The sequence below is a fragment of the Podarcis melisellensis genome (assembly GCF_964234715.1).
Source record: "Podarcis melisellensis genome assembly, chromosome: 1".
Classification (NCBI taxonomy): domain Eukaryota; kingdom Metazoa; phylum Chordata; class Lepidosauria; order Squamata; family Lacertidae; genus Podarcis; species Podarcis melisellensis.
Window position 1 is genome coordinate 70078298 of NC_138528.1, and position 13982 is coordinate 70092279.

The following is a 13982-nucleotide window of genomic DNA, read 5'->3' on the forward strand; positions in this document are numbered from 1 at the left end:
TCTCTTTGTCAATTTACACAGAGCCATTAGTCCCCCTTAAAGAGGGGTATTTTCAGCAATTTTTCAGGTAGTAAAAGAAAGAGAAATAAGCTCAAAACTCTGTCATCTCATCTTACAATAGTAACCTCTCCTGCCCCTACAGAAACTATCCTAGTCTTCACTTGACCTTTTCCCTCTGTCCGTGAAATTGTTGGAAAAGTGTAGGATGAATACTTTAGCCCAGCTCTAGACATTGGCCTTTGCTTTTATAGACTGGAACCCTATAATGTGTTGAAGAGGGGACTGCTCAGTTACTCAGAAAGGTGGGAAATATGTTCTGCATATGTTCAGAGACATTTTCCTGCTGTAAAAGCCCCAGATAATGCTAATATAACTTGTAATTGATCCCAGAAGTTGGTTGGGGGTAGCTGTGACTATTCTAAAAATAATCATTTAAAAAATATATCAGCACATCTTTCTTGTTTGCTGTTTATTTATCTTCCAAAAACTCCCCTACATACACTTTAAAATTGAAACCACTCAGGACATTACAAAGCTCCAGAAATGTACCCCACAAAAAAGTTATTAAGACTGGTCATGTATTTCATCTTCCATTATATTTCTGACACAACCTTAACATTTCAGGCACTACCACTTCTGAATAATGAAACTGGCATGGTGCTCTCTCTCTCTCTCTCTCTCTCTCTCTCTCTCTCTCTCTCTCTCTCATTAAAGAATAATAAAAATAAATTATTTACAGCAAAAAATTGGACAGGGTTCTGTGAATGGATTCCTGCCTTTTTAGAGATTTGCTTTACTCTCCCTTTGTGCCTTTTGGGTTGATAAGCCAGAGTAAAAGCCAGCAGCCCATTCCCTCACCTCCTAAAATAAACCCACCAGCAGCTGCAGAAACAAAGAGATCATGAAAAGTAAGTACTGTACAAATACCAAGTATAGAAAGCAAACATAAATGAGTGTAAAATGAAGACAACATTGGGGAGAGAGGGAAGAAGAAAAGGAGTATGAAAGAAATACAGATTTCCCTAAAACACCAAAATGAAGGACCCTGAAAGCTAATAAAATGATCCACCAACAGGGAGAAAATATAAATAATTAATTGGAACAGGGCAACAGGTGACAAGAATGGCCTGTCCCCAAAAAGGAGCTGGAAAAGCATCAGAAAAGAACAACCAAAAAACCAAAGGGGTGGAGAACCTCCCCTATTTGGAAAGGTTATATTTGGGGCTTTTTAGTTTAGAAAAAAATGAGGGTAAAGAGGTGAGGGGCAGGATAGAGCTGCATTATATTATTGATGGTATGGAGAAATACTAGAACTCAGGGTGATCCAATGAAAGCAACTGGGCAGAACTCATCAGCGGCATCACCTACAGGGCCTCCTCTGCCAATTGTAGGGGCCGAGATGGTTGCTATTGGTCAAGATGTTCTTTCACTACTTGGTTCCCAGTCCATATGGTAATACTAACACCTTGAACTGCGCCTGGTATCTCACTGGCAGCCATTATGGCTTTGGAGACACTGGGTCCCACCAGGCTGCCCCATTGCTTCTTCAGACCCAGAAATCTCCCCCCTAAATAAATTCACACATGACTCAAATTTTGGTTTGGTTTTTGGTTGAATTTAGGCTTTATGTATACAGAAAGTGACTGGTTGCATAGGGTCTGGTTTGACAAGCTCCCTGCCATGCAGGTAGTGCTGACCCAGGGTTCCAGCATAGGTCAGCAAAGGGTGAACACCTGGATAAGTGGAAAGCTGGGAATGGCCTAACTCCGCCACCCAAATGTCCCCCTGGACTCAGGCATGGCCACAATCCCCTCTCAGGGCTTGACCAACCATCGAGTCCCTGGATTCCTTTAACGGAATACCCTTCACATAGGGATGGCGAGAGCGTTCTCCCATCCCTATCACCTGAACCAGAGCCTAGCCATAACCTTACAAGTTGTGATGATTTGCTACGTGCAGGCAAAACCCAAATGGCAACAGCCAATCAGCCAAGTGGGGAAAATTCCTGCGTGCCCCTGTCACAACGACACACGACGGCATAGCAAGGTCAAGCACAAGCCCTAAAAGTAGGGCGAGGTGGGCAGGTGTTCCGTATGCATGCGCTGAAATAGGAAGCTCTGGGTCATGTGCATGGGCATAAATAGGTCCCTTGAACTGTTTAGACTGTGTCCCATTGGCCAGATTGCACCCAGCTACGAGGCACCTACCAATCGGGTCTTGTGGCTGACCAATTGTACCCACCCACAACACAGGGTGTCGGTTGTCCAGGTCTCACTGCAGTACGGTGAGGACCTGATTTACCGATTTACCTATCTAGCAGCCACATTTTGCACCAGCTGCAGCCTGTCTTCATGTGGCATGAAAGGACAGGTGAGCATGGCTTCTCAAGTCTCGGCTGGGGAGGTGCATCTGAATAGGCTCCCCCCCCCCATCTGTCTGAATCCAGCTGGCTAAGAATTATTGGGACCATGTGTTCACCCCTTCAGCACAGTTCTATCTCTCTCTCAAATAGTGAAGGCAGCAACAGCTGCTTTTTAGGAGGAGGTGCCAGGTGTTGTTCCCAACAAGTCTGCTGCCTCTCCTCCTGCAGTTACTAGACCATGATGAACGAATAGAAAAGCCCAGCAAATTTGCCTAACAACTACCAGGGCTTGTGTTCTGGGCAGCAATCAGAGATGAGCCAAGAGCCAGGGAACATGATACAGGTCAGTGATCAGAACCAAAGACCAAGGCAGGAGCAGAGACCAACCAAGAACACAGCGACACACCAGAACTCAGGAAGACTTTCGGTGGAAATGGTTCAGAAGGAAAAGAAAGCTGTGAATACTCCTTGCTGCCCAGATGATCTGATGGCAAGCCATGTAGGTGGAGTCAATCAAGACGGATCTTCATTGAGAGAATGCTACCTTCAGCGGTTCACCACAAAAGGCAGCCATAATAATTATAATTATAATTATACCTTTATTGTCAATGTACAACCTGTGTACAATGAAATTAACTGAGCCTCCCTCCCCCCACCCACAAACACTCAATCTCATTGCACTCTGTGTGCTTGTCGCAAAACACACCAACCCCAAAAGTCAGTTGCACTATATTATTTTCCGTTCAGCAGCCTAACAGCCCAAGGATAGAAACTGTTTTTTAGCTTGTTGGTACGACTGATTATATCTCCTGCCCAAGGGTAGAAGATTAAAGAGGTGCTGGCTGGGGTGTGAATCGTCCCTGAGAATTTTTCTCGCTCTCCTAAGGCAACGATCCCTTGTGATGTCATCTAGCGGGGTCAGGGGACAGCCCATGATATCATGTGCTGTGTTCACCACCCTCTGTAGATACAATACTAGAGGACACTTTCTATTGTGGACTGGTAGAAGGAGGTCATCAGTTGTTGTTTAACATTGTTCTTTCACAAGACCCTGAGGAAATGGAGTCTCTGTTGGGCCTTCCTGTCAGGAAACTGCCATCGAAGCCAGAGGGAGAGGGAGGGCTCCAGAGGGATTCCGGAGAGCGTCCCGGGAGGGAGAGAAGCAGCCCATCTGCTGGGGAAGGAAATCAGCGTAGCACCAGTGGAGAAGGGGGGCAGATGGGGGAATCGGCGAGGTGGCTCCATGACTCCTCGCCGGAGACCAGCGGGGAGAGCATGGGTCCTCCGCTGCCCACACCCTCCCTGCGCAGAAGGCTTCCACGCAGGGAGAGTAGACGGAGACTAGGCATCAAAGAGCTTCTTTGCTGGAAGAAGTTCAAGAAACGCCCACTGACAGATTCTGCCAACAATTGAGACAGCCACGGGTGAATGGCTGTCTGGACAGAAAGAGTTCACCCAGGTAACCCAGCCAGGTGTGGCGCCGATTTACGCACGAGCAACCCCTAGAACCATTACACTTCCTAACCACCTAAATTATATTGTTTTTCCAAGTGAGGTCTTCACTAAGGTAAACTCCCAGGAATTTAAAGGAAGAGTCTCTCTCCACACAACCCTCCCCCCAATATACAACGGGGCTAGTTCCCCTCTCTTCCTCCGAAAGTCCAACACCATTTCCTTTGTCTTGCTAATATTTAGGTGCAAGTTATTCTCTTGGCACCATGTAGATACCTTTTTGAACCTCCCCACTGTACGCTGATTCATCTCCACCAGCCATACAGAAATTCCAGCAGCTCTTGACAAAAGAATCATATAATTATAGATCTGTAGAGTCAGAAGGGACCCCAAGGGCCACCGAGTCCAAACCCTGCAATGCAAGAGTACAGCAGACAGGAAAACAATTACCTTCACACGTGAAACCTTGCAGCTCTGAACCAAGCCAAAGAAAAAACACAATGGTAGTGGACAGTTCATTCAATCATATAGTAATATATAATCACAGCTTAGATATTTTTAAACATGTTATTTATAACTGTATGGGAATACTTTCACAATGATGGTTGAGTCAGGAGCTGAGGCCTTTGATATTGACATGTATTTGAGCATACACAAGACTCACGTGCCCCCCCCCCACAAAGGGGCTATATGACAACAGAAGTCCTCTCATGGTAATACCCACCACTAAACATATGGTTGTGGGAATCAAGAAGTTGATTGGGAACTTCCCTCCCAAGCAGTTCATCTGCTCTGCCTTTCCAAAAGCAGAACCATGTGTGTTTGCTGCTCGAGAAGCAAAACTGCACCGTCAGCCAAACGCATAGCAGCCCCCATTAGAGATCTTGTTTGCAAGATATGCATATCCCGCAGAACGAAACTTGAACATGGTACAAAAAGCGAAGTGCAGAAGTTAGCCTGAGGGCAGCCTGTGACTTACATGCCAGCGAGTTACATGGTTTTGCATAACTCTCACTGGGGAAAGGAGGAGATGAAGACATGGTGCAGGCCAAAAGCTGCTGCTGCTGCTGCTGCTGCTGCACACATTGCAGCACTTATAACCTAAGCAGGTGCTTTCGCTTGTGCAATAATAGGTTCAAATATCAGTTTATATTATATTGTGTTCTCTATTATTAAAATAGCCTACTTTCTCCTCCTCCCTTAAAAAATATATAGTAATCTGTTGCCATCGTGAATAATATAAATACTGTAATCATGTTCTTTCTTCTACCCTGTTACAGTCCTAGGGTGGGGGCATTGCTTTCTTACTAAGAGGGTTCACAATTATAATGGCCTAGGGCAGCCTTTCCCCAAGCTAGTGCCCCCAAGCTAGGGGGCACTCCTATCTCCCAGAAAACTGGACTATTAACCTGAAAGGACATAGGTAGTTGCCTTATACTACATTGGACTATTTCTCCATCCAGGTCAGTTATGCCTACTCAGCAGCTCTCAAAGATCTCAGACAGAGGCATTTCCAATTAGAAGATAACTAGATAATCCCATTGTGTATATAAACAAAAACAAAGATCTGGCAATGGTAGGGCTTTGAACCATGTGCGTACACATCCTGAAACATTGAGCTGTGGTCCTAAAAACTGTTACAGAAGTCTTCACAATCAAATTTACATCTTCTGGCATTCAGTATGGATTATATTTGCTGCACTTCGTTTCCTATCAAAATGTACCATAAAGCCCATGCCCCTAAGGTCTACGTTATGCCTCTTCCATTAAGCTCCATAATAGTTTCTTTACAGGGACCTCTTAATGATTTGAAATCAAAAGGTGAACTAATCCATCTGTTTGTAACCTGAATTACATTACCCGGCATGCTTGAGGAATTCTGTCTTTGCAAATTCCAATAAGAACTGACCTGATCCGCGCCACCTGAAGGACTTGTGACAACTGGAGCACAGTCACCCTTCAGATTTTGCATTTCTTCAGATTTTGTGATACAGGGGGGAAATGCACATTTTAGGATAAAATATATTTAGATAAGTGTGATTTGTGTCGGGGGTGCATATTTAAATGTTTAGATATGAACTTCCATGTAGATTTTAAAAAATGGATAGATTAATGCAGAAGTGGCATGGGATGGACTTGGGTATGAACACATGTCAAACTAACAAAGACTAGAAACAGACAAATCCTTACTTTCCTTTATATTACAACTTATGCTCCAAACACCTGAGAGATCATTGCCCTCTGTACAGACCCTTCGGGCTGTTACGAGTACTGGAGGGAGCAGTCTTGGTAGTTCCACCTCCCTCAGAAGTTCAGGTAGTGGTGGCCTGGGAGAGGGCATGCTATGTAGCAATGCCTAAATCAGGCTTCCTCAACCTCAGCTCTCCAGATGTTTTAGGCCAAAAACTCCCATGATCCCTAGCTAGCAGGACCAGTGGTGAGGGATGATGGGAACTATAGTCTCCAAACATCTGGAGGGCCGAGTTTGAGGAAGCCTGGCCTAAATTGTGGCATTTCCTCCTCACAGAAGTGTGTGTGGCACCTTCACTATACTGTTTTGGGTGGATGCTGCAGCCACATTTCTTTACCTTGGCCTTTGACACCTAAGGGCCCATCCTATTCCTGTGACTATAATCTGTTTTAGCTGTTTTCAGTTGGTGTAACTGCTTTGACAAATGTGTTGGCTTCCTTCCGCAAACCTACACACTGAACTCAACTCCTTTCACTGCTCCTTTCTGTACTTTTTTTTTGTGGAATAATAATTGCTCTGGTTAAAACACGATATACCCTGTCACATGACTATAACTGAGCTAGTCGGCAAAAGTAATTTTATGTATCAATTATTTAAACAGAATCTGTGATTATCCATTGGAGCAATGTGAGGGGTTGTTTTTTTATTTTTTGCATAGAATAAGTCTTTTCTTTTTAGGGAATTGCAGCATGATAAATAAATGAATAAAGACTTGTAGCAGTGTATATCTCTGTGAAGAAAGCACTTCTGCTGTGGGAACATGCCTATCAGAAAACTTAGAAATCACAATATTCCCAAAGGTCCTACTGTTCTGTATTAAAAAATAACTAAAGACTCCAGATGTATGTTTCCTTCCAATACATAAAATGCATTTTATGCAACAATGCCTGAGATGAGAAACTGGCTTGGCAGAGCTTACAACTATTCCACATTACTTCTTTTCATAGGGCTGCTGCTGCTGCTACAGCAAAGCACATTTACAGGCTATTGTGGGTGTCACAGCGTTTTGCTTGGATTAAAATTCATGACAAATCTTGCTTGCATAAATAAATCAAAGAGGCAAAAGTAAAGTTTAAACACCCATACACAGCAGCTGACATTATGCCAAAGAAGATGCATAGCACAATTTCAAATTTGCTACATAATTCAGTAATTGAGAAGAAAATTTGCCATACTGAATGAATTATGAGAGTCAACACTATTACACACAGCATAGGGTGTATATACAAGTTAGTTCATGCCCCACCTCTATTACATAGCATACTGTAACTTGGGAGCTACAGACTATGGATAATTAGAAAACATAATCCAGTTGATAACATGTATGTAGCTGATTTTTGCTACGCATACATAAAGCAGCATTCAAGTCAATTTCATGGAGATCAGATGTAAATATTAGTGTTCAATCAAGTTTCTAGCCCATATGGAGATACCTTGGTGGGGGGGAGTGGTGAAGGTGTGTGCTATGTTTCTGGATCAAATAGTAAATTAAGAAGTACAATAATGTACAATATTAATTATGTTTTCATTAGTCCTTTTAGGCCATCTTAAAGATTTTTAAAGAGTTGTCCCAATTTTGTTCTAAATTGGCAATCCAAAAATACAGAAACTGCTGTTGCATATGTTCACCAGCTATGCGTTCATATTACTATGGTCATACAAACTATTTCTTTACAGTATTTACAGATATTTCTATACTACCAACATTAAAAAAGAAAGAAAGTTTCTCATCCCTGTTTATTAAAGGCTTGATGAAGAAACAATAACATTATGAAAACTCAGTGTTTGATCGGGACAATAAATGAACATCCGCATAATTTTACATGGTGGCACAGAAATTATCAGTCACCTGGATCCAATAACAAATTGTGGAAGTTAATTAAGAACATGGAACAATCTATTCCAAGCATAGTTGCAGTACCCGCAAATGGAATGATCACATAAGAGCCCTGCTTTCTCCTCCAGTGAAAGCATTTTTATAGAATATAGGAGGTCTGTGTGTGCTTCCTTAATTCCTCTCCAGCTTTCCTGTGTGATGCAAGCTACTTGAAGTCTGGAGAGCTCAAGCTCTTGTTAATAATGTATTAGCTCTCCAATTACAAACATTCTTTTTTAGTCTGGGATTTTAACTTTATCTCAAATAGTGGGCCAAAAGCTTCATTCTCTTTCTTGGCATATTTGTATTAGGGAGCATGCATTACCAAAAAAATGACCAGTTTTCAATATAATTTCTGAAATTTCTGAAATTTGGCCATGTTAATGTGTCTCAGATGGTCCCAAACCTGACTTGCATTCCTTGAGCATTAATTATATTCAGGGTAAACTATTATACAAAATATTGCAGAACTGCCCTTAATCAAGACTCATCGTCTGCTCACCTAGGTGACGTAGCATAAAATTCTCTCCCCAAAAAACCTTTTGATGTGGGCAATTTACAGAACAACAAATGTCGGAGATGTAGCAGCTCATGAGCAACTCCAGGCCATGTGTTTTGAAACTGACCTGTTATCAATCCTGTCACAGGGAAAATCTATTTAATCTAATCTTTGAAACTGGAAATCACACTCAGTCACCTGATTTGTGGAAAACATGCCTGTGGGTTGAACTGCCAGACCTTCAGCATTAGCAAAGTCTTTTGGAAGATACAGTCTGCACATAAAATGGATGTTATGGACTGGCTGGATGCAGAGGAGTGGTGAGAGGCACCAGCTGGGGAACCTCCTAGGGAACCCCCAGGGGAAGAAGGCTCAGAGCCAGGAAAATGGTCAGAGGGAGAAGGAGCAGGCCAGGTGGAGGAGGAGGTGTCAGAAGCAGAAGCGGTGACAGGGTTTGGTGAACAGGAAGAGGCTACGGCAGAGCACAGTTCAGACTCTGAGGCAGAAGCAGAGGCTGAAACCAGGGAGCCTCCCCCTCTTGCTGCAGCCAGCTCCCCTCCACCCTGGTCTCCTAGAACATGTAGAGAAATGAAACGAGTAGAACTGGTGGGGGCATTCTGATGTAGCCTGAGATTGTGGCACCTCCTGGTAGGCCGGGGGGGGGACACTCTGGCCTAAAATTCTGGGGAGCCACTGCCAACCAATGAAGATAATCAGGGCCAATTTTAGATTTGATGAGGCCCTAAGCTACTGAAGGTCATGGGACCCCTTAGATGTCCAGCTGTCCTTTGTCAACAACAAATTGTCGCTGTTTTTTGTGTTGAATGTATGCTATATGGTAATTTATGGGCCTAATAGGTATCTAAAGCCGTTTGCACATGCAGAATATAGGCACGCTATATACTGAAATGAGCAAACCAGTGATATTTTAGGGAGCAGGCTAGCAGGCCAGGCCCATTACTTACATCATAGAAGCCTACAGAACACAAAACACTGTTGCTGTATGTAGGTTTTATTTTATTTGTTTTTTATCTTATATCTTGGAAATGTACATCCAGGGGTTTTTACCCTTTACATTTTTGGGGGGGCCCCAAGAGAGTGGGGCCCTAAGCTATAGCTTGTTTAGCTTATACATAAATCTTGCACTGAAGATAATATTGAGCTAAATGAACCAATGGCTTGGTATAAGGTAAGTGATTCAGATGGGCAGGGTAATGAATAGAATAGAATAGAATAGAATAGAATAGAATAGAATAAGTTATTTTCAAGAAATGACCCACATCCATCAAAATACATATCCTATAGGAGGGAAAATAAAGAAAATTTCAGTGCGACCACTTCCACAAGAAGTACACCATAGCAGAATCACATTGAACATGCAGCTTTCAGTGTTGAAGGAAGTATGTGGCTTGCAAGCTTCCTAAGCACATCAGTTGCAGGTATGTAGCCTGGTTGGTCTGCCGTAGTCGAAACATCTGAAGAAGTGTGCATGTGCACAAAAGCTCATACCAATAACAAACTTAGTTGGTCTCTAAGGTGCTACTGGAAGGAATTTTTTTTCCATCAGGTTAGCCACTGTATGGACAGGATGCTGGACTAGATGATCCCGATCCACCAGGACTCTTCTTATGTGCCACAAGACCATGCGATCAACCTAAGGGCCAACTTTCTCCATGAATTAACACTACCAACTTAGTTAGAGGGTATGGCGACACCACCCACATCTCTGAAGCTTCAGCCTACTCATGTGGTGTATATTAACTCATGCCTTTCAATAGCCATTGGCAATCTGCATTGTGCAGACAGGGCTATGTTTGAGAGAAATAATGGATGGATACAAGTCCTACATTAAAAAAAACAAAAACACAAAGACAAAATAGAATCCTTTGAATAAACATTTTAACCTCCCTGGACACTCCATCAGAAACTCAGAGTAGCTATCCACGGGAAAATCAATGCCTGTAGATATATGGAGCGTGAGATGGCAGAATAGGAATTAATTTTAAAAATTGGCTGTGTCAATCAAAGCCTAACCCAGGGACTATGGTTTCCTCTTGCATTATAATAGCTGGAAGGAGCACTGCTGATTTTGTAACTCAATGTTTGCAAAGTAGACTTTGCAGCTTGTGTAACTGTCCCTTTAAAGACTGAAAAGGACCCCACCCTACACCCCGATATTCAGCTTTCACTTCCAGGGCAGTATCTGTTGAATTACATAATCACCTATGAAAGCTCATGCTCTTTCAGTAAAAATTTTAGTCTTAAAAGTGCAAGTTATAATCTTTTTCTGGTCTTTATCCACATGCAAATAGTCAGGATTTTGTGGGTTTTCTTTGTTCTACTTCTGCAATGGATAACTTTTAAAACTTCTTTAAAAATAAAACACCTTAAGAATAGACATTATTGTGTGACTTGTGCCGTTATGCATGCAACTTTTCACAGTGTCCCCACGTCATTATAGGTAGCCCATATTTTCTCCCTATTCAATCTACATTTACCATTCCCATGGAAAGTGGAATTAATTTTTTTTAAAAAAAACAACAACTTGTCAACAACCTGCTTGCAATATCTGAATGACCTATTTGTGATATTAAGCTCTTCTCGCAATGCATTTTGTGTGTTATTTTCATTAATATATGCATTTTTATCCACAGTCTGCTCCAGCATATGCATTTTTGTAGTCATTATTTGGCTGGGAATAATGAATTTCAAAGGAGGGGTACGCTTCAGCTTGCATATTGTTTCAGAAAGTGAGAATTAGGGAGGTACACCTTTAAATGCAAAGAAAAGAAAAGCAAATTCCTCCCACATCCTTCATGTCAAGGGATTATGACTTAAGGTTACCAGACATCCCCGTTTCCCAGGGACAGTCCCTGGATTTACAAATCAGTCCCCATACAAAATCCATTGAAGTTGATAATTGTCCCCGGATTGATTGAAAAAAATCTGGTAACCTTATTCTGACTTCCACTTGTTTAACAGCAGCAACACCAAAATGGGCACTTCCCCCTCCCTTAAATTACATTGTTGAAACAAAGAAACTTGGGGGAGGGAGCTAGGAAAAGGATAGGGAGCTGTATGAAAGAATAGTAACCATAGTTCTGGTCTGGAAAACAAATTCCTGGGCTAAGTGAGCTCTTAGAAGTGCCCCATTCCTTATTTCGTAGGGTACATCATATGCCCTACCGAACCACTGTTTCGTACCTGGCTCACATTCACACAGAAGCCTCCAAAGAATTCCATAGAAAGAGAGTCAAAGAAAGCAGTACAACCCCCAAACCGAGGACTGAACATCAGTAAGCAGCTGTGATATGCACAAGATGGCAGAGCACTTGCCTGGTACTAATGAACAATGTTTCCAACAGCATTGATTCCCTGGGATGATGCATAGCCACTGAGAGTTTATAAAGTAATGGTGTGCACAGTGTGTAAATTGGAACAAAAATGTACAGTTTTCAGCCTGCCTGATGCCAATTGCTTATTTTGGACAGCATGACTGTGATTATTTTTCTGTTTCCGTGCTATGTCAGCTCACCTAGGTAGAATGAGCAGACTCAATTTCACTGAAAGTAATGGAGTGCGATTAGCTAGAATTATTTCCACTGGGCTGAATTTGTGCACCCCTTCTGTTAGGAGAATAGAAGTAAACAATGAGGCACCTTCCCTGAAACCCAAGAAGCTTCATACTACTTACCTCTTCATAAAGATAACATTTTCATTCTAGCCATGCTCAATTAACTTATCCAAGAACTGATCCAGTCAGAAAACAAGTTCATTTAAGTGAGTTAAACTGGGCATCTGTTGGGGGGGGGAACCCTGATTACCCAAAGTCTCCTTTCACCAGGAGGAAATGAAATGTTCTCTCTCCACATTTTAAAACATATGCCACTTAAAGTGCATGTTTGTGTTTCTCTATGAACAGGGAAGTTTGTATGCAATAAAAAACCTGACTTAAAAGATGTAATACCCTGAGCACCCAGCGCTGTGCTAAATGAGCCAACATTTCCCAGCAGATATCTTTTTCTGAGAAAATTTCTGAAGTCTTTCTTTTTCTTAGCCACTAGAAAAAGAAGACTATATCACAATTATTATCCACCATTTTGTGATGGTCACCATCTCTCAACCTTTCCAACCCCAGGCCCTATCAATGTCCTGGAGCAACACTGGGTTCTGATAGGCACTATACATTTAAAGCAGTATCACACCCCTTTAAACAGTAATGGCTTCCACCAAAGAATCCTGGGAAATGTAGTTTGTTATGGGTGCTAATAATTGTTAGGAGAACCCTACTCCCCTCACAGAACTACAATTCCCAGAGTTCCATGGAAAGAGGGACTGACTGTTAAACCATTCTGGTCCAAAACACAGAAGACATAATTGCACACCTTGGAAAAGATACACCAGATCAAAATAAATAATGTTAGTGTCTAGCGTACTGAGTTTTGTGGAGCTGGCATAAGAAACAGTCTTAAATTTGTATCCATTTAAAAAAATAAGTCATATAAAAATCACCATGTGAAGAAATTGCCACTCTATGTCTTTCTTTCTTTCTTTCTTTCTTTCTTTCTTTCTTTCTTTCTTTCTTTCTTTCTTTCTTTCTTTCTTTCTTTCTTTTTATAAGGGCAGATTATTAGTCTCACAAATGACCTATCTCTGCTTACTCCCTACAACTATCAGCTTAGCTTAGTAGAGTCGATGCTTTAACAAGGTGCTGTTGATTTCAATGCTGGGCACACAGAGTGTGACTTTGAATTCCTTGCATACTCAAATTGCTATTGCTCATTGCTTGGGACGTTTGCTTTCCACCTTCTGCTTGTTGTTTGGAACCAATGAATCACAAAATAAGTATGCATGCCCAGTTTTCAAAATTATTGCTTTTAGAGAATGAGATCCTGATAGCAAAATAGTGAGATTTGTTTGTTTATTAGACTTACAGAGTCATGCAACTTTTGAAATGAACATTTTATTCAACATAAAACGAGAGGCGGCAGAGCTATCCAGACTTTGTGATGTTCTTGCTCGTTCAGTATCAGTGTACTACATGGAGTTTTTGTCTCCTGTCAAACGCTGGATGGCACCAGCTGTTGGGCAGTTTGGTTCCCAGGGGTGCAAAAGGGCCTCTCAGCAGCATGACCTAGCTGAGTTGCCACTGACTGCCCTCCTTAGTAGGGCCCTGGGTAGCCATTTTAGCGGTAGTGGGCATCAGTGCACCTTTTGAATGTAAGCCAAGCTTAGTTGCCATCTGTGGCGTCTACCTGCCATGTCCACTTACTCTTGATGGTTCAGCAGCATTACAGGCCGGCACCACCTCCCCCAGCACCACTTGAGAAGGAACACTCACTGCAGAGGGTTTCCCAGCCAATTGGAGGGAGTCTTTGAGAGCCCTGATGTGTTCATCTGTTATTATACCCACTGAGCAGACCAGAGGAGAGGAGTTTTTCTGGTCCGCTCCTGGGCAAGACCCCTTATCCCTGGTGTGAGGCCTGATTGGCTGCCACCAGGCAACCAATCCAAGGTCCTGCAGTGCCAACCCTGGAGCCCA

At 42.4% G+C, this 13982-nt stretch overlaps 1 long non-coding RNA gene across 1 annotated transcript in view; it reads right to left on the reverse strand.

Annotated features, from left to right (window-relative positions):
* LOC309378189 overlaps window positions 1-5807 on the reverse strand; it is a 64260-nt gene extending 58453 nt beyond the window's left edge. The window contains exon 1 of the long non-coding RNA XR_014171848.1: window positions 5724-5807. This is a non-coding gene — a long non-coding RNA (uncharacterized lncRNA). The remainder of the gene's footprint in view (window positions 1-5723) is intronic.
* Between the last annotated feature and the right edge of the window lie 8175 nt (window positions 5808-13982).